The sequence below is a fragment of the Hyperolius riggenbachi genome, chromosome 12 (assembly GCF_040937935.1).
Source record: "Hyperolius riggenbachi isolate aHypRig1 chromosome 12, aHypRig1.pri, whole genome shotgun sequence".
NCBI lineage: Eukaryota > Metazoa > Chordata > Amphibia > Anura > Hyperoliidae > Hyperolius > Hyperolius riggenbachi.
Window position 1 is genome coordinate 197,400,893 of NC_090657.1, and position 23,495 is coordinate 197,424,387.

Below are 23,495 nucleotides of genomic sequence, written 5' to 3' on the forward strand. Positions count from 1 at the left end.
CCTAACGGATCACATGCTTCTCCATGAGTTCTCCTAGACATGACCATCACTAACCACCATATAAGAGTAGATCAACTTTATCATACCATTTAAAGTCAAATGTAGTAAGCCATACAATTAAAACAGTGTAAAAAAAAAAACCCACAACAACTACAAAACACAAAAACGACGATGACAGCAACAAAACCAAAGTGTCTTTTCCTGACATAGCATTAATGCACCATTTTGTCATCAGTGGGTACATTCGACAAAGTGGACCACATATGATGGTCATCAGTGGCTTCGCTAAGGGGTTTGATCTGGGGGACCGCCCCCGAATCTGTTGCCATGGTGCCCCGGATCCATTCTCCCTCCCCCATGGCCGCTTCGTGCGGCAGGAGGGGAAGCACTGGGCGTAGCGACGGAGGGAGAGGGCACAGGCAATTACAAACTCGCCTTCCTTCGCGATCCCTGCACGAAGCCTAGCTTTATTCTATTTCCTTCCCTGGTGTCCATCCTGGTTACAGCGCCTCCTGTGATTACGTAACCGCATGTCATCACAGGAGGCGCTGTTACCAATGGATGGACGCCGGGTGAGGACGCAGCAAGAAGCTGGAGGCTTCGTGCGGAGGAAGGCGAGTTTGTAATTACCTGTGCCAGCTCCCCCTGCCGCTGGAGACACCCACCTATCTAGCCTATACTGGGGAAACCCACCTATCTAACCTATACTGGGGAAAGTCACCTATCTAACCTATACTGGGTGTATTTTACACCCTCACCCTGGGTGCAATTTAGCCTAGAAACTGCCCTCCCCTCCCCTTGCAGTGGGCCATCTCCCAGTCCCCGCTGCCTCTACACTCAAACCGCAGATTGGCGGCGACTAGAGAGAGGTGCGCAATACCCACCAATACGGAGTCCGCAAGCCCAGAATAACTGCCAGAGTACAGCACACAGACCAGCCTGCCAAAGACAAGACAGAAGCCATATGAGGGGCTTATTTATGTGAAATACTGCCTATTTAAGATATTTAAGTCACACCACTGCTATATTCATGTACATTTGGCCCCAACTATGATCACACCCACTTTCTCACAACATGACCGCGCCCACTTTTCACCATGCCGCAAATTCAGTCCCTCTTGGTGCCCTAGATCTCCCTGGAACCTAGAAATGCCCCTGATGGCCATTGCTAGTATAATTTGCCTGTTTGGTTCCAGGGCTGTCTGGCCAAATAGGGTGAAATGTGGGTACTGCACAGTGATTATGTAATCCAGGTCAACAAGAGTATCCTAAACATTGTGATCCAGTGACACAAGTGTTCCAATCATTGCAATCCACCTGAGGACTTTGCAAAGGGTTGATCATCTGTTCTGTCATAGTGAGAACTACAACAATTAATGGTGAAGGCTTTGATTCCCACCATCCCTTTGGATGAAGGCTTAGGGTTAATTAAATGGGCGGTGATGTGTGTGTGATGGTACAGGTGGTGTGTGTGTGTGTGTGTGATGGTACAGGTGGTGTGTGTGTGTGTGTGATGGTAGAGGTGGTGTGTGTGTGATGGTAGAGGTGGTGTGTGTGTGTGTGTGTGTGTGTGTGTGTGTGTGTGTGTGTGTGTGTGTGTGTGATGGTAGAGGTGGTGTGTGTGTGTGTGTGTGTGTGTGATGGTAGAGGTGGTGTGTGTGTGTGTGTGTGTGTGTGTGTGTGTGTGTGTGTGTGATGGTAGAGGGTGTGTGTGTGTGTGTGTGTGATGGTAGAGGGTGTGTGTGTGTGTGTGTGTGTGTGTGTGTGTGTGTGTGTGTGTGTGTGTGTGTGATGGTAGAGGTGGTGTGTGTGTGTGATGGTAGAGGTGGTGTGTGTGTGTGTGTGTGTGTGTGTGTGATGGTAGAGGTGGTGTGTGTGTGTGTGTGTGTGTGTGTGTGTGTGTGTGTGTGTGTGTGTGTGTGTGTGTGTGTGTGAGATGGTAGAGGTGGTGTGTGTGTGTGTGTGTGTGTGTGTGTGTGTGTGTGTGTGTGTGTGTGTGTGTGTGTGTGTGATGGTAGAGGTGGTGTATGTGTGTGTGTGTGTGTGTGTGTGTGTGTGTGTGAGATGGTAGAGGTGGTGTGTGTGTGTGTGTGTGTGTGTGATGGTAGAGTGTGTGTGTGTGTGTGTGTGTGTGATGGTAGAGGTGGTGTGTGTGTGTGATGGTAGAGGTGGTGTGTGTGTGTGTGTGTGTGTGTGTGTGTGTGTGTGTGTGTGTGTGTGTGTGTGTGTGTGTGTGATGGTAGAGGTGGTGTGTGTGTGTGTGTGATGGTAGAGGTGGTGTGTGTGTGTGTGTGTGTGTGTGTGTGTGTGTGATGGTAGAGGTGGTGTGTGTGTGTGTGTGTGTGTGTGTGTGTGTGTGTGTGATGGTAGAGGTGGTGTGTGTGTGTGTGTGTGTGTGATGGTAGAGGTGGTGTATGTGTGTGTGTGTGTGTGTGTGTGTGTGTGTGTGTGTGAGATGGTAGAGGTGGTGTGTGTGTGTGTGTGATGGTAGTGTGTGTGTGTGTGTGTGTGTGTGTGTGTGTGTGTGTGTGTGTGTGTGTGTGTGTGTGTGTGTGTGTGTGTGTGTGTGTGTGAGATGGTAGAGGTGGTGTGTGTGTGTGTGTGTGTGTGTGTGTGTGTGTGTGTGTGTGTGTGTGTGTGTGTGTGTGTGATGGTAGAGGTGGTGTGTGTGTGTGTGTGTGTGTGTGTGTGTGTGTGTGTGTGATGGTAGAGGTGGTGTGTGTGTGTGTGTGTGTGTGTGTGATGGTAGAGGTGGTGTGTGTGTGTGTGTGTGTGTGTGTGTGTGTGTGTGTGATGGTAGAGGTGGTGTGTGTGTGTGTGTGTGTGTGTGTGTGATGGTAGAGGTGGTGTGTGTGTGTGTGTGTGTGTGTGTGTGATGGTAGAGGTGGTGTGTGTGTGTGTGTGTGTGATGGTAGAGGTGGTGTGTGTGTGTGTGATGGTAGAGGTGGTGTGTGTGTGTGTGTGTGTGTGTGTGATGGTAGAGGTGGTGTGTGTGTGTGTGTGTGTGTGTGTGTGTGTGTGTGTGTGTGGTGGTAGAGGTGGTGTGTGTGTGTGTGATGGTAGAGGTGGTGTGTGTGTGTGTGTGTGTGCGTGTGTGATGGTAGAGGTGGTGTGTGTGTGTGTGTGTGTGTGATGGTAGAGGTGGTGTGTGTGTGTGTGTGTGTGTGTGTGTGTGTGTGATGGTAGAGGTGGTGTGTGTGTGTGTGTGTGTGTGTGTGTGATGGTAGAGGTGGTGTGTGTGTGTGTGTGTGTGAGATGGTAGAGGTGGTGTGTGTGTGTGTGTGTGTGTGTGTGTGTGTGTGTGTGTGTGTGTGTGTGTGTGTGTGTGTGTGTGTGTGTGTGATGGTAGAGGTGGTGTGTGTGTGTGTGTGTGTGTGTGTGTGTGTGTGTGTGTGTGTGTGTGATGGTAGAGGTGGTGTGTGTGTGTGTGTGTGTGTGTGTGTGTGTGAGATGGTAGAGGTGGTGTGTGTGTGTGTGTGTGTGTGTGATGGTAGAGGTGGTGTGTGTGTGTGTGTGTGTGTGATGGTAGAGGTGGTGTGTGTGTGTGTGTGTGTGAGATGGTAGAGGTGGTGTGTGTGTGTGTGTGTGTGTGTGTGTGTGTGTGTGTGTGTGTGATGGTAGAGGTGGTGTGTGTGTGTGTGTGTGTGTGTGTGTGTGTGTGTGTGATGGTAGAGGTGGTGTGTGTGTGTGTGTGTGTGTGTGTGTGTGTGTGTGTGTGTGTGTGTGTGTGTGTGTGTGTGTGTGTGTGTGTGCAGAGCTGGGACAAGGTCCTCCAGCACCCAAGGCTGAGACACCAAAGTGTGCCCCTCCATCCCTCCCACCCCAGCCGTCACACACTGATTGCTATTAGACTAAGAGGGCCACAGGGCCCACAACCTCCCCAACACCTTAATATCTAGTTATCTGGCTTGCAATCACTGCTATGTATCCCCTTTTCTTATTTCTTTCTGCTTCAAACACAATTAGGAATGACAGCTGAATGAATTGTGCGCCCCCTCCTACACTGCGCCCTGAGGCTGGAGCCTCTCCAGCCTATGCCTCGGCCCGGCCCTGTGTGTGTGTGTGTGTGTGTGTGTGTGATGGTAGAGGTGGTGTGTGTGTGTGTGTGTGTGTGTGTGTGTGTGTGTGTGTGTGTGTGTGTGTGTGATGGTAGAGGTGGTGTGTGTGTGTGTGTGTGTGTGTGATGGTAGAGGTGGTGTGTGTGTGTGTGTGTGTGTGTGTGTGTGTGTGTGTGTGTGTGTGTGTGTGTGTGTGTGTGTGTGTTGGTAGAGGTGGTGTGTGTGTGTGTGTGTGTGTGTGATGGTAGAGGTGGTGTGTGTGTGTGTGTGTGTGTGTGTGTGTGTGTGTGTGATGGTAGAGGTGGTGTGTGTGTGTGTGTGTGTGTGTGTGTGTGTGTGTGTGTGTGTGTGTGTGTGTGTGTGTGTGTGTGTGTGTGTGTGATGGTAGAGGTGGTGTGTGTGTGTGTGTGTGTGTGTGTGTTGGTAGAGGTGGTGTGTGTGTGTGTGTGTGTGTGTGTGTGATGGTAGAGGTGGTGTGTGTGTGTGTGTGTGTGTGTGTGTGTGTGTGTGATGGTAGAGGTGGTGTGTGTGTGTGTGTGTGTGTGTGATGGTAGAGGTGGTGTGTGTGTGTGTGTGTGATGGTAGAGGTGGTGTGTGTGTGTGTGTGTGTGTGTGTGTGTGAGATGGTAGAGGTGGTGTGTGTGTGTGTGTGTGTGTGTGTGTGTGTGTGATGGTAGAGGTGGTGTGTGTGTGTGTGTGTGTGTGATGGTAGAGGTGGTGTGTGTGTGTGTGTGTGTGTGATGGTAGAGGTGGTGTGTGTGTGTGTGTGTGTGTGTGTGTGTGATGGTAGAGGTGGTGTGTGTGTGTGTGTGTGTGTGTGTGTGTGTGTGTGTGTGATGGTAGAGGTGGTGTGTGTGTGTGTGTGTGATGGTAGAGGTGGTGTGTGTGTGTGTGTGTGTGTGTGTGTGTGTGTGTGTGTGTGTGATGGTAGAGGTGGTGTGTGTGTGTGTGTGTGTGTGTGTGATGGTAGAGGTGGTGTGTGTGTGTGTGTGTGATGGTAGAGGTGGTGTGTGTGTGTGTGTGTGTGATGGTAGAGGTGGTGTGTGTGTGTGTGATGGTAGAGGTGGTGTGTGTGTGTGTGTGTGTGTGATGGTAGAGGTGGTGTGTGTGTGTGTGTGTGTGTGTGTGTGTGTGTGTGTGTGTGTGTGGTGGTAGAGGTGGTGTGTGTGTGTGTGATGGTAGAGGTGGTGTGTGTGTGTGTGTGTGTGTGCGTGTGTGATGGTAGAGGTGGTGTGTGTGTGTGTGTGTGTGTGTGTGTGTGATGGTAGAGGTGGTGTGTGTGTGTGTGTGTGTGTGTGTGTGTGTGTGTGTGTGTGTGTGTGTGTGTGTGTGATGGTAGAGGTGGTGTGTGTGTGTGTGTGTGTGTGTGTGATGGTAGAGGTGGTGTGTGTGTGTGTGTGTGTGAGATGGTAGAGGTGGTGTGTGTGTGTGTGTGTGTGTGTGTGTGTGTGTGTGTGTGATGGTAGAGGTGGTGTGTGTGTGTGTGTGTGTGTGTGTGTGTGTGTGTGTGTGTGTGTGTGTGTGTGTGATGGTAGAGGTGGTGTGTGTGTGTGTGTGTGTGAGATGGTAGAGGTGGTGTGTGTGTGTGTGTGTGTGTGTGTGTGTGTGTGTGATGGTAGAGGTGGTGTGTGTGTGTGTGTGTGTGATGGTAGAGGTGGTGTGTGTGTGTGTGTGTGTGTGTGTGTGTGAGATGGTAGAGGTGGTGTGTGTGTGTGTGTGTGTGTGTGTGTGTGTGTGTGTGTGTGTGTGTGTGAGATGGTAGAGGTGGTGTGTGTGTGTGTGTGTGTGTGTGTGTGTGTGTGTGATGGTAGAGGTGGTGTGTGTGTGTGTGTGTGTGTGTGTGTGTGTGTGCAGAGCTGGGACAAGGTCCTCCAGCACCCAAGGCTGAGACACCAAAGTGTGCCCCTCCATCCCTCCCACCCCAGCCGTCACACACTGATTGCTATTAGACTAAGAGGGCCACAGGGCCCACAACCTCCCCAACACCTTAATATCTAGTTATCTGGCTTGCAATCACTGCTATGTATCCCCTTTTCTTATTTCTTTCTGCTTCAAACACAATTAGGAATGACAGCTGAATGAATTGTGCGCCCCCTCCTACACTGCGCCCTGAGGCTGGAGCCTCTCCAGCCTATGCCTCGGCCCGGCCCTGTGTGTGTGTGTGTGTGTGTGTGTGTGTGATGGTAGAGGTGGTGTGTGTGTGTGTGTGTGTGTGTGTGTGTGTGTGTGTGTGTGTGTGTGTGTGATGGTAGAGGTGGTGTGTGTGTGTGTGTGTGTGTGTGATGGTAGAGGTGGTGTGTGTGTGTGTGTGTGTGTGTGTGTGTGTGTGATGGTAGAGGTGGTGTGTGTGTGTGTGTGTGTGTGTGTGTGTGTGTGTTGGTAGAGGTGGTGTGTGTGTGTGTGTGTGTGTGTGTGTGTGTGATGGTAGAGGTGGTGTGTGTGTGTGTGTGTGTGTGTGTGTGTGTGTGTGATGGTAGAGGTGGTGTGTGTGTGTGTGTGTGTGTGTGTGTGTGTGTGTGTGTGTGTGTGTGTGTGTGTGTGTGTGTGTGTGTGTGTGTGTGTGTGATGGTAGAGGTGGTGTGTGTGTGTGTGTGTGTGTGTTGGTAGAGGTGGTGTGTGTGTGTGTGTGTGTGTGTGTGTGATGGTAGAGGTGGTGTGTGTGTGTGTGTGTGTGTGTGTGTGTGTGTGTGTGTGTGTGATGGTAGAGGTGGTGTGTGTGTGTGTGTGTGTGTGTGTGATGGTAGAGGTGGTGTGTGTGTGTGATGGTAGAGGTGGTGTGTGTGTGTGTGTGTGTGTGTGTGTGAGATGGTAGAGGTGGTGTGTGTGTGTGTGTGTGTGTGTGTGTGTGTGTGATGGTAGAGGTGGTGTGTGTGTGTGTGTGTGTGTGTGTGATGGTAGAGGTGGTGTGTGTGTGTGTGTGTGTGTGATGGTAGAGGTGGTGTGTGTGTGTGTGTGTGTGTGTGTGTGTGATGGTAGAGGTGGTGTGTGTGTGTGTGTGTGTGTGTGTGTGTGTGTGTGATGGTAGAGGTGGTGTGTGTGTGTGTGTGTGATGGTAGAGGTGGTGTGTGTGTGTGTGTGTGTGTGTGTGTGTGTGTGTGTGTGTGTGTGTGTGTGTGTGAGATGGTAGAGGTGGTGTGTGTGTGTGTGTGTGTGTGTGTGTGTGTGTGTGTGTGTGTGTGTGTGTGTGTGATGGTAGAGGTGGTGTGTGTGTGTGTGTGTGTGTGTGTGTGTGTGTGATGGTAGAGGTGGTGTGTGTGTGTGTGTGTGTGTGTGTGTGTGTGTGTGTGCAGAGCTGGGACAAGGTCCTCCAGCACCCAAGGCTGAGACACCAAAGTGCGCCCCTCCATCCCTCCCACCCCAGCCGTCACACACTGATTGCTATTAGACTAAGAGGGCCACAGGGCCCACAACCTCCCCAACACCTTAATATCTAGTTATCTGGCTTGCAATCACTGCTATGTATCCCCTTTTCTTATTTCTTTCTGCTTCAAACACAATTAGGAATGACAGCTGAATGAATTGTGCGCCCCCTCCTACACTGCGCCCTGAGGCTGGAGCCTCTCCAGCCTATGCCTCGGCCCGGCCCTGTGTGTGTGTGTGTGTGTGTGTGTTGGTAGAGGTGGTGTGTGTGTGTGTGTGTGTGTGTGTGTGTGTGTGTGTGTGTGTGTGTGTGTGTGTGTGATGGTAGAGGTGGTGTGTGTGTGTGTGTGTGTGTGTGTGTGTGTGTGTGATGGTAGAGGTGGTGTGTGTGTGTGTGTGTGTGTGTGTGTGTGTGATGGTAGAGGTGGTGTGTGTGTGTGTGTGTGTGTGTGTGATGGTAGAGGTGGTGTGTGTGTGTGTGTGTGTGTGTGTGTGTGATGGTAGAGGTGGTGTGTGTGTGTGTGTGTGTTGGTAGAGGTTGTGTGTGTGTGTGTGTGTGTGTGATGGTAGAGGTGGTGTGTGTGTGTGTGTGTTGGTAGAGGTGGTGTGTGTGTGTGTGTGTGTGTGTGTGTGTGTGTGTGTGTGTGTGATGGTAGAGGTGGTGTGTGTGTGTGTGTGTTGGTAGAGGTGGTGTGTGTGTGTGTGTGTGATGGTAGAGGTGGTGTGTGTGTGTGTGTGTGTGTGTGTGTGTGTGTGTGTGTGATGGTAGAGGTGGTGTGTGTGTGTGTGTGTGTGTGTGTTGGTAGAGGTGGTGTGTGTGTGTGTGTGTGTGTGTGTGTGTGTGTGTGTGATGGTAGAGGTGGTGTGTGTGTGTGTGTGTGTGTGTGTGTGTGTGTGTGTGTGTGTGTGTGTGTGTGTGTGATGGTAGAGGTGGTGTGTGTGTGTGTGTGTGTGTGTGTGTGTGTGTGTGTGATGGTAGAGGTGGTGTGTGTGTGTGTGTGTGTGTGTGTGTGTGTGTGTGTGTGTGTGTGTGTGTGATGGTAGAGGTGGTGTGTGTGTGTGTGTGTGTGTGTGTGTGTGTGTGTGTGTGTGTGTGTGTGTGTGTGATGGTAGAGGTGGTGTGTGTGTGTGTGTGTGTGTGTGTGTGTGTGTGTGTGTGTGTGTGTGTGTGATGGTAGAGGTGGTGTGTGTGTGTGTGTGTGTGTGTGTGTGTGTGTGTGTGTGTGTGTGTGTGTGATGGTAGAGGTGGTGTGTGTGTGTGTGTGTGTGTGTGTGTGTGTGTGTGTGTGAGATGGTAGAGGTGGTGTGTGTGTGTGTGTGTGTGTGTGTGTGTGTGTGTGTGTGTGTGTGATGGTAGAGGTGGTGTGTGTGTGTGTGTGTGTGTGTGTGTGTGTGTGTGATGGTAGAGGTGGTGTGTGTGTGTGTGTGTGTGTGTGTGAGTGTGTGTGTGTGTGTGTGAGATGGTAGAGGTGGTGTGTGTGTGTGTGTGTGTGTGTGTGTGTGTGATGGTAGAGGTGGTGTGTGTGTGTGTGTGTGTGTGTGTGTGTGTGTGTGTGTGTGTGTGTGTGTGTGTGATGGTAGAGGTGGTGTGTGTGTGTGTGTGTGTGTGTGTGTGATGGTAGAGGTGGTGTGTGTGTGTGTGTGTGTGTGTGTGTGTGTGAGATGGTAGAGGTGGTGTGTGTGTGTGTGTGATGGTAGAGGTGGTGTGTGTGTGTGTGTGTGTGTGTGTGTGTGTGTGTGTGATGGTAGAGGTGGTGTGTGTGTGTGTGTGTGTGTGTGTGTGTGTGTGTGTGTGATGGTAGAGGTGGTGTGTGTGTGTGTGTGTGTGTGTGTGTGTGATGGTAGAGGTGGTGTGTGTGTGTGTGTGTGTGTGTGTGATGGTAGAGGTGGTGTGTGTGCGTGTGTGTGTGTGTGTGTGTGTGTGAGATGGTAGAGGTGGTGTGTGTGTGTGTGTGTGTGTGTGTGTGTGTGTGTGTGTGTGATGGTAGAGGTGGTGTGTGTGTGTGTGTGTGTGTGTGTGTGTGTGTGATGGTAGAGGTGGTGTGTGTGTGTGTGTGTGTGTGTGTGTGTGTGTGTGTGTGTGTGTGTGTGTGTGTGTGTGTGTGTGTGATGGTAGAGGTGGTGTGTGTGTGTGTGTGATGGTAGAGGTGGTGTGTGTGTGTGTGTGTGTGTGTGTGTGTGTGTGTGTGTGTGTGTGTGTGTGATGGTAGAGGTGGTGTGTGTGTGTGTGTGTGTGTGTGTGTGTGTGTGTGAGTGTGTGTGTGTGTGAGATGGTAGAGGTGGTGTGTGTGTGTGTGTGTGTGTGTGTGTGTGTGTGTGTGTGTGTGTGTGATGGTAGAGGTGGTGTGTGTGTGTGTGTGTGTGTGTGTGTGATGGTAGAGGTGTGTGTGTGTGTGTGTGTGTGTGTGTGTGAGATGGTAGAGGTGGTGTGTGTGTGTGTGTGTGTGTGTGTGTGTGTGTGTGTGTGTGATGGTAGAGGTGGTGTGTGTGTGTGTGTGTGTGTGTGTGTGTGATGGTAGAGGTGGTGTGTGTGTGTGTGTGTGTGTGTGTGTGTGTGTGTGTGTGTGTGTGTGTTGGTAGAGGTGGTGTGTGTGTGTGTGTGTGTGTGTGTGTGTGTGTGTGTGTGTGTGTGTGTGCAGAGCTGGGACAAGGTCCTCCAGCACCCAAGGCTGAGACACCAAAGTGCGCCCCTCCATCCCTCCCACCCCAGCCGTCACACACTGATTGCTATTAGACTAAGAGGGCCACAGGGCCCACAACCTCCCCAACACCTTAATATCTAGTTATCTGGCTTGCAATCACTGCTATGTATCCCTTTTTCTTATTTCTTTCTGCTTCAAACACAATTAGGAATGACAGCTGAATGAATTGAGCGCCCCCTCCTACACTGCGCCCTGAGGCTGGAGCCTCTCCAGCCTATGCCTCGGCCCGGCCCTGTGTGTGTGTGTGTGTGTGTGTTGGTAGAGGTGGTGTGTGTGTGTGTGTGTGTGTGTGTGTGATGGTAGAGGTGGTGTGTGTGTGTGTGTGTGTGTGTGTGTGTGTGTGTGTGTGTGTGTGTGTGTGTGTGTGTGTGTGTGTGTGATGGTAGAGGTGGTGTGTGTGTGTGTGTGTGTGTGTGTGATGGTAGAGGTGGTGTGTGTGTGTGTGTGTGTGTGATGGTAGAGGTGGTGTGTGTGTGTGTGTGTGTGTGTGTGTGTGTGTGTGTGTGTGATGGTAGAGGTGGTGTGTGTGTGTGTGTGTGTGTTGGTAGAGGTGGTGTGTGTGTGTGTGTGTGTGTGTGTGTGTGTGTGTGTGTGTGTGTGTGTGTGATGGTAGAGGTGGTGTGTGTGTGTGTGTGTGTGTGTGTGTGTTGGTAGAGGTGGTGTGTGTGTGTGTGTGATGGTAGAGGTGGTGTGTGTGTGTGTTGGTAGAGGTGGTGTGTGTGTGTGTGTGATGGTAGAGGTGGTGTGTGTGTGTGTGTGTGTGTGTGTGTGTGTGATGGTAGAGGTGGTGTGTGTGTGTGTGTGTGTGTGTGTTGGTAGAGGTGGTGTGTGTGTGTGTGTGTGTTGGTAGAGGTGGTGTGTGTGTGTGTGTGTGTGTGTGTGTGTGTGTGTGTGTGAGATGGTAGAGGTGGTGTGTGTGTGTGTGTGTGTGTGTGTGTGTGTGTGTGTGTGTGTGTGTGTGTGTGTGTGTGTGTGTGTGTGTGTGTGTGTGTGTGTGTGTGTGTGATGGTAGAGGTGGTGTGTGTGTGTGTGTGTGTGTGTGTGTGTGATGGTAGAGGTGGTGTGTGTGTGTGTGATGGTAGAGGTGGTGTGTGTGTGTGTGTGTGTGTGTGTGTGTGTGTGTGATGGTAGAGGTGGTGTGTGTGTGTGTGTGTGTGTGTGTGTGTGTGTGTGTGTGTGTGATGGTAGAGGTGGTGTGTGTGTGTGTGTGTGTGTGTGTGTGTGTGATGGTAGAGGTGGTGTGTGTGTGTGTGTGTGTGTGATGGTAGAGGTGGTGTGTGTGTGTGTGTGTGTGTGATGGTAGAGGTGGTGTGTGTGTGTGTGTGTGTGATGGTAGAGGTGGTGTGTGTGTGTGTGTGTGTGTGTGTGTGATGGTAGAGGTGGTGTGTGTGTGTGTGTGTGTGTGTGTGTGTGATGGTAGAGGTGGTGTGTGTGTGTGTGTGTGTGTGTGTGTGTGTGTGATGGTAGAGGTGGTGTGTGTGTGTGTGTGTGTGATGGTAGAGGTGGTGTGTGTGTGTGTGTGTGTGTGTGTGTGTGTGTGTGTGTGTGTGTGTGTGTGTGTGTGTGTGTGTGTGTGTGTGTGTGTGTGTGTGATGGTAGAGGTGGTGTGTGTGTGTGTGTGTGTGTGTGTGTGTGTGTGATGGTAGAGGTGGTGTGTGTGTGATGGTAGAGGTGGTGTGTGTGTGTGTGTGTTGGTAGAGGTGGTGTGTGTGTGTGTGTGTTGGTAGAGGTGGTGTGTGTGTGTGTGTGTGTGTGTGTGTGTGTGTGATGGTAGAGGTGGTGTGTGTGTGTGCGTGTGTTGGTAGAGGTGGTGTGTGTGTGTGTGTGTGTGTGTGTGTGTGTGTGTGATGGTAGAGGTGGTGTGTGTGTGTGTGTGTGTGTGTGTGTGATGGTAGAGGTGGTGTGTGTGTTGTGTGTGTGTGTGTGTTGGTAGAGGTGGTGTGTGTGTGTGTGTGTGTGTGTGTGTGTGTGTGTGTGTGTGTGTGTGTGTTGGTAGAGGTGTGTGTGTGTGTGTGTGTGTGTGTGTGTGTGTGTGTGTGTGTGTGTGTGTGTGTGTGTGATGGTAGAGGTGGTGTGTGTGTGTGTGTGTGTGTGTGTGTGTGTGTGTGATGGTAGAGGTGGTGTGTGTGTGTGTGTGTGTGTGTGTGTGTGATGGTAGAGGTGGTGTGTGTGTGTGTGTGTGATATGGTAGAGGTGGTGTGTGTGTGTGTGTGTGTGTGTGTGTGATGGTAGAGGTGGTGTGTGTGTGTGTGTGTGTGTGTGTGTGTGTGTGTGTGTGTGTGTGTGTGTGTGATGGTAGAGGTGGTGTGTGTGCGTGTGTGTGTGTGTGTGTGTGTGTGTGTGTGTGTGTGTGTGTGTGTGTGTGTGATGGTAGAGGTGGTGTGTGTGCGTGTGTGTGTGTGTGTGTGTGTGATGGTAGAGGTGGTGTGTGTGTGTGTGTGTGTGTGTGTGATGGTAGAGGTGGTGTGTGTGTGTGTGTGTGTGTGTGTGTGTGATGGTAGAGGTGGTGTGTGTGTGTGTGTGTGTGTGTGTGTGTGTGTGTGTGTGATGGTAGAGGTGGTGTGTGTGTGTGTGTGTGTGTGTGTGTGATGGTAGAGGTGGTGTGTGTGTGTGTGTGTGATGGTAGAGGTGGTGTGTGTGTGTGTGTGTGTGTGTGTGTGTGTGTGTGTGTGTGTGTGTGTGTGTGTGTGTGTGTGTGTGTGATGGTAGAGGTGGTGTGTGTGTGTGTGTGTGTGTGTGTGTGTGATGGTAGAGGTGGTGTGTGTGTGTGTGTGTGTGTGTGTGTGTGTGTGATGGTAGAGGTGGTGTGTGTGTGTGTGTGTGTGTGATGGTAGAGGTGGTGTGTGTGTGTGTGTGTGTGTGTGTGTTGGTAGAGGTGGTGTGTGTGTGTGTGTGTGATGGTAGAGGTGGTGTGTGTGTGTGTGTGTGTGTGTGTGTGTGTGTGTGTGTGTGTGTGTGTGTGTGATGGTAGAGGTGGTGTGTGTGTGTGTGTGATGGTAGAGGTGGTGTGTGTGCGTGTGTGTGTGTGTGTGATGGTAGAGGTGGTGTGTGTGTGTGTGTGTGTGTGTGTGTGTGTGTGTGATGGTAGAGGTGGTGTGTGTGTGTGTGTGTGTGTGTGTGTGTGTGTGTGTGTGTGTGTGTGTGTGTGTGTGATGGTAGAGGTGGTGTGTGTGTGTGTGTGATGGTAGAGGTGGTGTGTGTGCGTGTGTGTGTGTGTGTGTGTGTGTGATGGTAGAGGTGGTGTGTGTGTGTGTGTGTGTGTGTGTGTGTGTGTGTGTGTGTGTGTGTGTGTGTGTGTGATGGTAGAGGTGGTGTGTGTGTGTGTGTGTGAGATGGTAGAGGTGGTGTGTGTGTGTGTGTGTGTGTGTGTGTGTATGTGTGTGTGTGTGTGTGTGTGTGTGTGTGATGGTAGAGGTGGTGTGTGTGTGTGTGTGTGTGTGTGATGGTAGAGGTGTGTGTGTGTGTGTGTGTGTGTGTGTGTGTGTGTGTGTGTGTGTGTGTGATGGTAGAGGTGGTGTGTGTGTGTGTGTGTGTGTGTGTGTGTGATGGTAGAGGTGGTGTGTGTGTGTGTGTGTGTGTGATGGTAGAGGTGGTGTGTGTGTGTGTGTGTGTGTGTGTGTGATGGTAGAGGTGGTGTGTGTGTGTGTGTGTGTGTGTGTGTGTGTGTGTGTGTGTGTGTGATGGTAGAGGTGGTGTGTGTGTGTGTGTGTGATGGTAGAGGTGGTGTGTGTGTGTGTGTGTGTGTGTGTGTGTGTGTGTGATGGTAGAGGTGGTGTGTGTGTGTGTGTGTGTGTGATGGTAGAGGTGGTGTGTGTGTGTGTGTGTGTGTGTGTGTGTGATGGTAGAGGTGGTGTGTGTGCGTGTGCGTGTGTGTGTGTGTGTGATGGTAGAGGTGGTGTGTGTGTGTGTGTGTGTGTGTGTGTGTGATGGTAGAGGTGGTGTGTGTGCGTGTGTGTGTGTGTGATGGTAGAGGTGGTGTGTGTGTGTGTGTGTGTGATGGTAGAGGTGGTGTGTGTGTGTGTGTGTGTGTGTGTGATGGTAGAGGTGGTGTGTGTGTGTGTGTGTGTGTGATGGTAGAGGTGGTGTGTGTGTGTGTGTGTGATGGTAGAGGTGGTGTGTGTGTGTGTGTGTGTGTGTGTGTGTGTGTGTGTGTGTGTGTGATGGTAGAGGTGGTGTGTGTGTGTGTGTGTGTGTGTGTGTGTGTGTGTGTGTGTGTGTGTGTGTGATATGGTAGAGGTGGTGTGTGTGTGTGTGTGTGTGTGTGTGTGTGTGATGGTAGAGGTGGTGTGTGTGTGTGTGTGTGATGGTAGAGGTGGTGTGTGTGTGTGTGTGTGTGTGTGTGTGTGTGTGTGTGTGTGTGTGTGTGTGTGTGTGTGTTGGTGTTTCTGCACATCAGCAGCTCTGGATCTGTACTTGGCATTCCACTCACTGAAGATAACTGTTGCATCATGGGAATTCCTTCTTGCTCACAGGAAGCTGAATAAATGGCAAGCACCTTATATTTTATGTATGGACATTTATATTTAACATGGATAATAATTATAGTAAGAATCTTGACGCACATTTTACTACGAATGATGGTGCTTCTTCAGAGGCTTGTTACTGTGACTAAATATTTCCCATAAATTCAACTAATTATAATGCGTCACATCATTGCTATGTTACAAGAAGATGCCATGTGTGTGTTCCTGTTAATTTTATGACTTGTTAAAGTTGATCTACTTTTATATTAGTGTAATTACTACTACACTACAATTTTTAAACGATTAAAAAAAAAAAAAACAACAACAACATACTATTGATTGGGCATCTCTTCCTTCTGTTCCTTATTTATTGAGGTTGTTTGCTCTGTATTTATCAATGGTGGGACTTCACAACCTTCTCTTTCTGTAGGAGTTGGTTAGATGTTTTTTTCCTGGAACGTGCATGTGCTCATTACTCCCAAGAATCTTATTAGGACTAACTAGGGATGCCCTTCCTGGTGTGGGTTCCTGTCTCCTGCAGAGACCGACAGCAGAAAGCATTGCCAAGGTAAGCATCACCTCTCCTTTCTCTCATTCCAGTGGTGATTGTGGTTTCCCCATGGCTAGGACAGGAGCAGGTCTCCTCCAGTTGTATGTATTGAAGCCCAGCTTGATGACGTCATCAACCTGGGAAACAATGCACACAGTTGGAGGAGGCTGGCTGGAGTGCATTAAGGGGAGCACCACTCCTCACTGGAACAGGAAAAGATAACTCAATACATGGCATGACTTCCTGTTGCTGATTTCTCTATGGGGAGGAAGGTGGAAGAGGAGGGACCAGGTAAAAGTATGTAAAAAGGAAAGGGGTATCACTAAACCACAGAAGAACCAATGCAGTAGTATGCTGCCACCGACGAGAGAACGCTGCCACTGATGAGGACACGGAGGGAACTTCTCATGATATGACACATATTTGCAGTGATAAAAAGGCACTTGGTGGCCTTGGAACATTGGATTACAACATGTGTAGCATGGAATAAAGTTACCTGATTATATCTTTGGGGTGCCATCTGTTTACTTTTGATGACTATTAATAATAATAATCCGAACATTTTTATAGCACTTTACTCCTTTTGGATTCAAAGCACAAGAGCTGCAGCCACCGGGATGCGCTCAAGAGGCCAGCCTTGCTTTGAACTTCTTACTGAATAGGTACTGACCTTAGCCAGGACTCAAACCCTGGTCTCCCACATCAAAGGCAGTACCCTACTATTATAGGACCATTACAGTGTTAGGGAAATCCATAAGGAGAAAGGAGTGACCTGTATATGATCAGGGTGGTGGACCACTGAGTGACTCAGAGCTCCCTGATAGGGACTTTATTTTTACAGGCGTGGTAACCAAGCAACAGTTGTTCCTGCTTCAGGCTGCATTCAAACTGTACCGGAAGAAAAACTGATCTTGTAAACACTGACATCAGTTTTTCATCTGGTTCCATCCATTCCCGCTCGGTACCTATCGTTGTCACATTTGCATTTCTATGCTGCTGCTGTCCAAGTCATCTGCATGTTGGAAGCACCAGTATTATGATCCCACCCCCATGGTTATTATTATTATTATTTATTGTATTTATAAAGCGCCAACATATTACGCAGCGCTGAACAATAAATATATACAATGATACAAGGATGACATACATAGGGTTATACACATAGAACAAAGTTATACATACAAATTGTACAAAATACATGATCATGCAATATGGGCTGGTTAGGTAGGCCCAGTAATACAAGTACAGGCTGTCATAGGACAGGAGCACATGATCCTGTAGATTACACTAGGGAGTGGAGGACCCTGCCAGAGGCTTACAATCTAAAGGGAGGGGTGGAAACACTAGGGGGGGCTGTTAAATATTCCTTAGAGCGTTGCTGTGTGGTAGGAGGTGGGTAGGCCATCATAAAGAGGTGGGTTTTGAGGGCTTGCTTGAATGTGTTGAAAGAGGGAGCAAGTCTGATGGGTGGTGGAAGGGCATTACAGAGGGTGGGGGCAGCTCTTGAGAAATCCTGCAGGCGGGCATGGGAGTGTGAAATGCGCGGGGTGGTGAGACGAAGGTCGTTGGAGGAACGGAGGGGGCGACCTGGTGTATACTTGTGAACAAGCTCCGAGATGTAGGTAGGGCATGTTTTGTGCACAGATTTATACGCCAGGCATAGAATCTTGAAACTTATCCTGAGACGGATAGGGAGCCAGTGCAGGGATTCACAAAGGGGAGATGTGGATGCAGAGCGGTGCGAAGAATGGATGAGTCTTGCAGCCGCGTTCATCACTGATTGAAGGGGGGCAGTGCGTTTCAGGGGGAGGCCAGAAAGGAGTGAGTTACAGTAATCAAGGCGGGAGATGATGAGGGCATGGATGAGCAGTTTGGTCGTGTCCGGGGTCAAGAATGGGCGGATCTTGGAGATATTACGGAGGTGGAAATTGCAGGCTCTTGTGATGTTTTGGATGTGTGGGATGAAGGAGAGGTCAGAGTCCAAGGTGACACCCAGGCAGCGGGCCTGGGAGGTAGGGAGAATGGTTGTGTTGTCGATTGTGAGGTGGAAACCTGGGATGGGTGCAGCAGCATGGGGTGGAAAGATCAGGAGCTCAGTTTTGTCTAGGTTAAGCTTTAGGAACCTAGCTGACATCCAGGAGGAAATTGCTGAGAGACACGAGGAGACCTTGTTTATGGTGGTGGCTGAGAGATCGGGGGTATGGAGGTAAATCTGAGTGTCATCTGCATAAAGGTGGTAATTGAAGCCCAGGGAGGAGATAAGCTTGCCAATTGAGGAAGTGTATATGGAGAAAAGAAGGGGGCCTAGAACAGAGCCCTGGGGGACCCCAACTGAAAGGGGGGCAGGAGTTGAGGAGGAGCCATTGAAGGAAGTGGTGAAGGAGCGATTGGATAGGTAGGAGGAGATCCAGGCCAAGGCAAGCCCATGGATGCCCATGGACTGTAGTGATTGGAGGAGGAGGGAGTGGTCAACAGTGTCAAATGCTGCAGAGAGGTCAAGGAGGAGCAGGATGGAATAACTGCCTTTGGCCTTGGCAAGGGTAAGGTCGTTGACCACCTTGGCGAGGGCTGTTTCAGTTGAGTGCGCGGGTCGGAATCCAGACTGTAGGGGGTCAAGTAGGGTATTGGTGTTGATGTATTGGGTAATGCGCTGGTGGACTAGGCGTTCGAGGAGTTTAGAAGCATAGGGAAGGAGGGAGATTGGGCGGTAGTTTGAGGGTAGGGATGGGTCGAGTGAGGGTTTTTTCAGCAGGGGAAGCACAGTGGCCTGTTTGAATGCTTTGGGGAAGATGCCTGTGGAAAGGGAGAGATTGAACAAGGAGGTGAGGACTGGGGCCAGGTCAGGGAAGTGAAGACGAAGAGTATTCGCGGGTACCGGATCACAGGGAGAGGATGTGGGGGGGGGAAGCCACTAGCAGCAGGCTGACTTCATCAATGGTGGCAGGAGCAAAAGAGGCGAGGGGTGGATGAGACAAGGGAGCCGCTGGGAGGGAAGGCAAGGGGACAACCTGAGACGCATTGGTAAGGGAGGGATGGAGGAGGGAAATTTCATTGCGTATTGTTGCAATTTTAGTGGTGAAGTGGTTGGCAAGGTCATTGGCTGGGAGGGGGAGGAGTGGGGTTGAGGAGGGAATTGAAGGTAGCAAAAAGCTGTCGAGGGTTGGAAGCTTGGGTTACAATCAGTGCTGCAAAGTACCTTTGTTTAGCCTCAGAGAGGGCAGTGTGGAAGAGTAACAGTTTGGCCTTGTAATCTAGGAAGTCAGCATTGAGATGTGATTTCCTCCATTTCCTTTCGGCTGCTCGAGTTTCTTTCCTGAGGTTACGTGTGTGGGTGTTGTGCCAGGGTTGGGGGTTGGGGGGCTTGATAGGGCAGAAGATTGAGGGGGCAGCTTGATCTAAAGCAGATGAGAGGGCAAGGTTATATTGTGCAGCCGCTTCATTGGGGCATGTTAGGGTGGGTAGGTGGGAGGAGAGGTAGAGAAGGGGACTTGCTAGGACATTTGGGCTGAGATTACGTAGGTCTCTCTGCCATCGACCAGGCTGAGGGGTGGGGAGAGAAGTTGTTGGTGGGGAGATAGTGAAGGTGAGGAGGTGATGGTCAGAGATAGGGAAAGGTGCGATGTCCAGGTTGCTGAGGGAGGTGGACTTTGAGAATATGAGGTCAAGAGTATGACCAGCGGTGGTGGAATTTGTGTGCTGAGAGAGACCAAGGGATTTGGTGAGGGAGAGTAGCTGCTTGGCAGCAGTGGAGATAGGCTCATCGATGGGTAAGTTGAAATCCCCGAGTATGATGGTGGGGAGGTCAGATGACAGGATGTGGGGGAGCCAGGAGGCCAGGTTGTCCAGGAAGAGTGAAGTTGGAGCAGATGGGGGGTGATATAGGACCGCAATGATGGCTGGGAGAGGTTGGTACAGGCGGATTACATGGGCCTCGAAGGATGAGAAGTGCAGGGAAGGGGGCGGTGATAGGACCCGGAAGGTGCAGGGTGCGGAGAGAAGCAGACCCACTCCTCCTCCAGACCTGTTGTCAGGTCTGGGGGTGTGACTGAGATGCAGTCCCCCATAGGAGAGAGCAGCTCACTACTCAGTCAACCAATGAGAAACTTCACTGTGGAGGGATGATTACCATTGGTCTATGCAACCAATGGGAGCCTGATGGGACTTGGATGGGTATTACGCCTTTATTTCTGTGCAGAAACCTGAATGGATAGCGGCAGCAGTGGCAGAGGACCCAAATGGATGGCAGCAGGTATTTTGTGAAATGCACATGGCAAGAAGCCTACAGAGATGGGGGACAGTCTGTGCTCATAGGTTAGCATTGAGCATTGATTGTGGTGGCCTCCCAACCATCTGCTTAGTCCGGCTGACCTGGAAAAATTGTGCAGGACCTGAACTTGCATTATGCTTGTTGGAATGGAACGAATATATCCTTTCTGAATGGACTGCTGTGAATGGATCCTATTGCTTTGCAAAGGATCCTTTTGCATCAGTTCCAATAATCAGAATGTTTTTATGTGCAGTGACGTGAAAGGAGTCTTACACAGCTAGTTACACATGCAGGAAGGGGAATCTAACTGGGTTGTCTGCACTGAAAACCAGAGGAGCAACACAGAGTACAGATTCCAGAAACGTATTGCAAGTTGGACTTACAGTCATATTTGATCATTTAGAGTCCAGTAGCGCCCAATTAGTGGCAAGCAGGGTAAATGTCAGAGCCCGGAGGAGCATAATAGTTTCAAGGCACCCGGGGGCTTCTGGAAATGCAAATTGCTGCATTGCATAGCGGACGCTACCCGCAAGTCCCTGGTGCTTGCAATTCTATCGAGTAACTAAATTTACCATTGTTGCAGCATATCGCGACTTTGTGGGGGTGGGTTAAACCTCACTGGGGTGTGGTGGTGGTGGGGGGGGTTGGGGTCAGGGGGTGTTGGGTCGGGCACCATCAGAGGGGATCTTAGGGTTAGGCACCGCCGGAAGGGGGGGGGGCAGCACCACCCGGGGACGGTCTTAGGGCTAGACTAGACATCGGTAGAAGGAGAGCTCTGTGTGAGAGTAGAGTTAGGTTTAGCCATAGTAAAATATTGGTAAACATTACCAATACTTTCCTATGGGAATCCAGCAGTAGAATATCACTAATTTGGATGTGTGTATGGTGGAGAGGTTTTGTCAAGAGGAAAAGACCAATTGAAGAGGGGGATCCATATCATCACCAGCCGTCTCACAGACACATCATTGGCTGCCAGACATGGAAAAGTAGCAACTTTCTAGAGCAAGATTTGTTAAGGATTGTATTTAGCTGCTATCAGGCAGCAAGTTGACATTTTTCACTACAGTAGCCCCAAACTAAAGAGATGCTTTATTTCTGATGATCACTTTTCTGTAAGCATATAGAAATAAAACCATCAGCTTTTCTATAATACAGGGGATTGGCAAAAAGCACTGATGTACAGCCAGAGCAGGGACAAGGTCCTCCAGCACCCAAGGCTGAGACACCAAAGTGCGCCCCTCCATCCCTGCCACCCCAGCCGTCACACACTGATTGCTATTAGACTAAGAGGCGCCACAGGGCCCACAACCTCCCCAACACCTTAATCTCTAGTTATCTGGCTTACAGTTATTGTCATGTATCCCCTTTTCTTATTTCTTTCTGCTTCAAACACAATTAGGAATGACAGCTGAATGAATTGTGCGCCTCCTCCTACACTGCGCCCTGAGGCTGGAGCCTCTCCAGCCTATGCCTCGGCCCGGCCCTGTGTACAGCATGGACTCTGCTAACAACTATAGTATTGGCTAGTTAGAAAAGGGCTCTATGTACAGAGATCTGTATGTCACATGACGTGTGACCAGGCTGTGCACTCACCTGTGGTGTGGTCAGTGGTCTCCTCTCCTGGCTCTGTAGAGAATCCTCTGCTTGGCAGGAGCTTAGCGTGTGGCAGTGTCTCCTCTGTAGCTGCAGTCACACTACAGGTCTCTCTGTCAGGGGTGGAGCACCATACCTGCACATTATTACAATGACAAGTGTTTGTTTTGCTAGAGGCTGCTGTCCAGCGCGCTGTCACACACTCCAACATAAGCCATGCCCTTCCCACACAATAGCATTACCTCTCTTACTCTTCCTCCAGGCTACATCCAGATGGGTATCCAGACAGGTCAGTTTAAAGGACAACTCAAGCGAGAGGAATAGGGAGGCTGCCATATTTATTTCCTTTCAAGCAATACTGGTTACCTGGCTATCCGGATGATCCTCTGCCTCTAATGCCTTTAGCCAAAGACAGACCCTGAACAAGCATGCAGCCAATCCTGCCAGATCTGACCAGCAGGGCTCATTCACCATTACCTCCTGAGTCCATCTATCTATCTATCTATCTATCTATCTATCTATCTATCTATCTATCTATCTTTCTTATTATTTCACTGTTTTCCATAAAATAAAGCATGCACAAAAATTTATAGAGAAATAAAAAAAATGTAGGTAGTAGATTGTGAGCCCCTGAGGGACATTTAGTGACAATATACTCTGTACAGCGCTGTGTAATATGTTGACACTGTATAAATACTTAAATGAAAATAAATAAATGTACACCATTAATATAAATAATATGTGGAGAGCTCATTTATATAGCCTTTTAAGGGGAACTGAAGAGAGAGGTATATGGAGGCTGCCATGTTTATTTCCTTTTAAGCAATACCAGTTGCCTGGCAGCCCTGCTGATCCTCTGCCACTAATACTATTAGCCATTCCCCCTGAACAAGCATGCAGCAAATCGGGTGTTTCAGATCTGACAAGACTAGCTGCATGCTTGTTTCTGGCGTTATTCAGATACTACTGCAGAGAAATACACTAGCAGGGCTGCCAGGCAACTGGTATTGATTAAAAGGAAATAAATATGGCAGCCTCCGCATACCTCTATCTTCAGTTCCCCTTTAAAGCATACCTGAACTCAGAACTTCCTCTCTGCTCTAAAACATAAACAGCATAACAACCTTTGAAGAAATACATTTCTTTGTTACAGCTGATTCACATCCTGCAATAAATCTGCAGTGTGTCTACTCCCTGCTTTCATAGAAGCGGACATAGGGTTAACATCCAGTGCTTTCAAATGAGCTTATCTGCCCTATCTGCCGTGGCAGTCAAGTGACAGAGGGAGAGATCAGATTACAACTTGTGATTAGTCACAAATAAGGGGGAATTAGACAGGCTAAACTCTTTAAATGCATACAGGGAGCAAGAGTTCAGGTCCATTAAAGGGAACCTTAACTGAGATGGATATGGATGTTTCCTTTTAAACAATACCAGTTGCTTGTCAGTCCTGCTGATCTCTTTGGCAGCAGTAGTGCTTGATTCACACACCTGAAACAAGCATGCAGCTAATCCAGTCTGACTTCAGTCAGAGCACCTGATCTGCATGATTTTTGAGGGGCTGTGGCTGAAAGTATTAGAGACACAGGATCAGCAGGAGAGTCAGGCAACTGGTATTATTTGAAAAGGAAAAATCCATATCCTTCTCAGTTTAGGTTCCCATTAAGGATTATTTAAGAGGCTGATTTGTGCACTTGTTGGGCAGTTCAGTCACCCATGTCCACCATTTGAGTGCAATTAAATGGCAGCGTTTGTAACACCACACCTCAGCGCTTGACTCATAATGGAATCACCCGGCAGTCAGAGAACCAGCACATGCCACACTCCATGGGTGGTGGTGGAGGGACCACGCCTGTCCACCACCGGTACCAAGTACTAACAAGTGCCCAGGCGATGCAGGAGAGCAACTGACAGGCGGTGAATTCACTGCCTGTCATCTAACCCTCTGAGGGCTGGAACCCACTAGAGCGATTTTTTGAGCATTTATGGAGCGCTTTGAATCGCTAGCGCTTTCCCTAAACGCTCTGCCAATGTAAACAAATGTAACAAATTCCACAGTAGCGATTGCGATTAGCAAAATCGCAATCGCAGGACATGCAGCATTTTGAAAACGTTTGCGCTTCAATGTAATGTACTGAAGCGCTGGCAAATCAGGACCAATGAGGACCAATCAGAATTAAAAATCACTAATCGCAAATCGCTACACAATCGCTGGCAAAAAGCTTACACTTTTTAAAATCGATCCCAAAAGCACTGGAAAACGCTCATGAAATCGCTTACAAATCGCTTTTTAAAAATGCTAGCGATTGTGCTAGCGATTTGCGATTTGTAGTGGGTTCCAGGCCTGAAAGAGGCCTAAGGGCTAATTCACACTACAAGAGCTTTTCTGAGCGCTTTGGGATGTGAAAAGCTCTTGCTAATGTAATGCGATGGGTGTGATCCCACTGAAGGGATGTGATTTTATAAAAAAAATCCCCCATAGCATTGCATTAGCAAGAGTTT

General features: G+C 49.6%; 1 long non-coding RNA gene across 1 annotated transcript in view; it reads right to left on the reverse strand.

Moving 5' to 3' along the window:
* LOC137542073 (uncharacterized) overlaps window positions 1–21,102 on the reverse strand; it is a 46,821-nt gene extending 25,719 nt beyond the window's left edge. The window contains exon 1 of the long non-coding RNA XR_011025350.1: window positions 20,994–21,102. This is a non-coding gene — a long non-coding RNA (uncharacterized lncRNA). The remainder of the gene's footprint in view (window positions 1–20,993) is intronic.
* Between the last annotated feature and the right edge of the window lie 2,393 nt (window positions 21,103–23,495).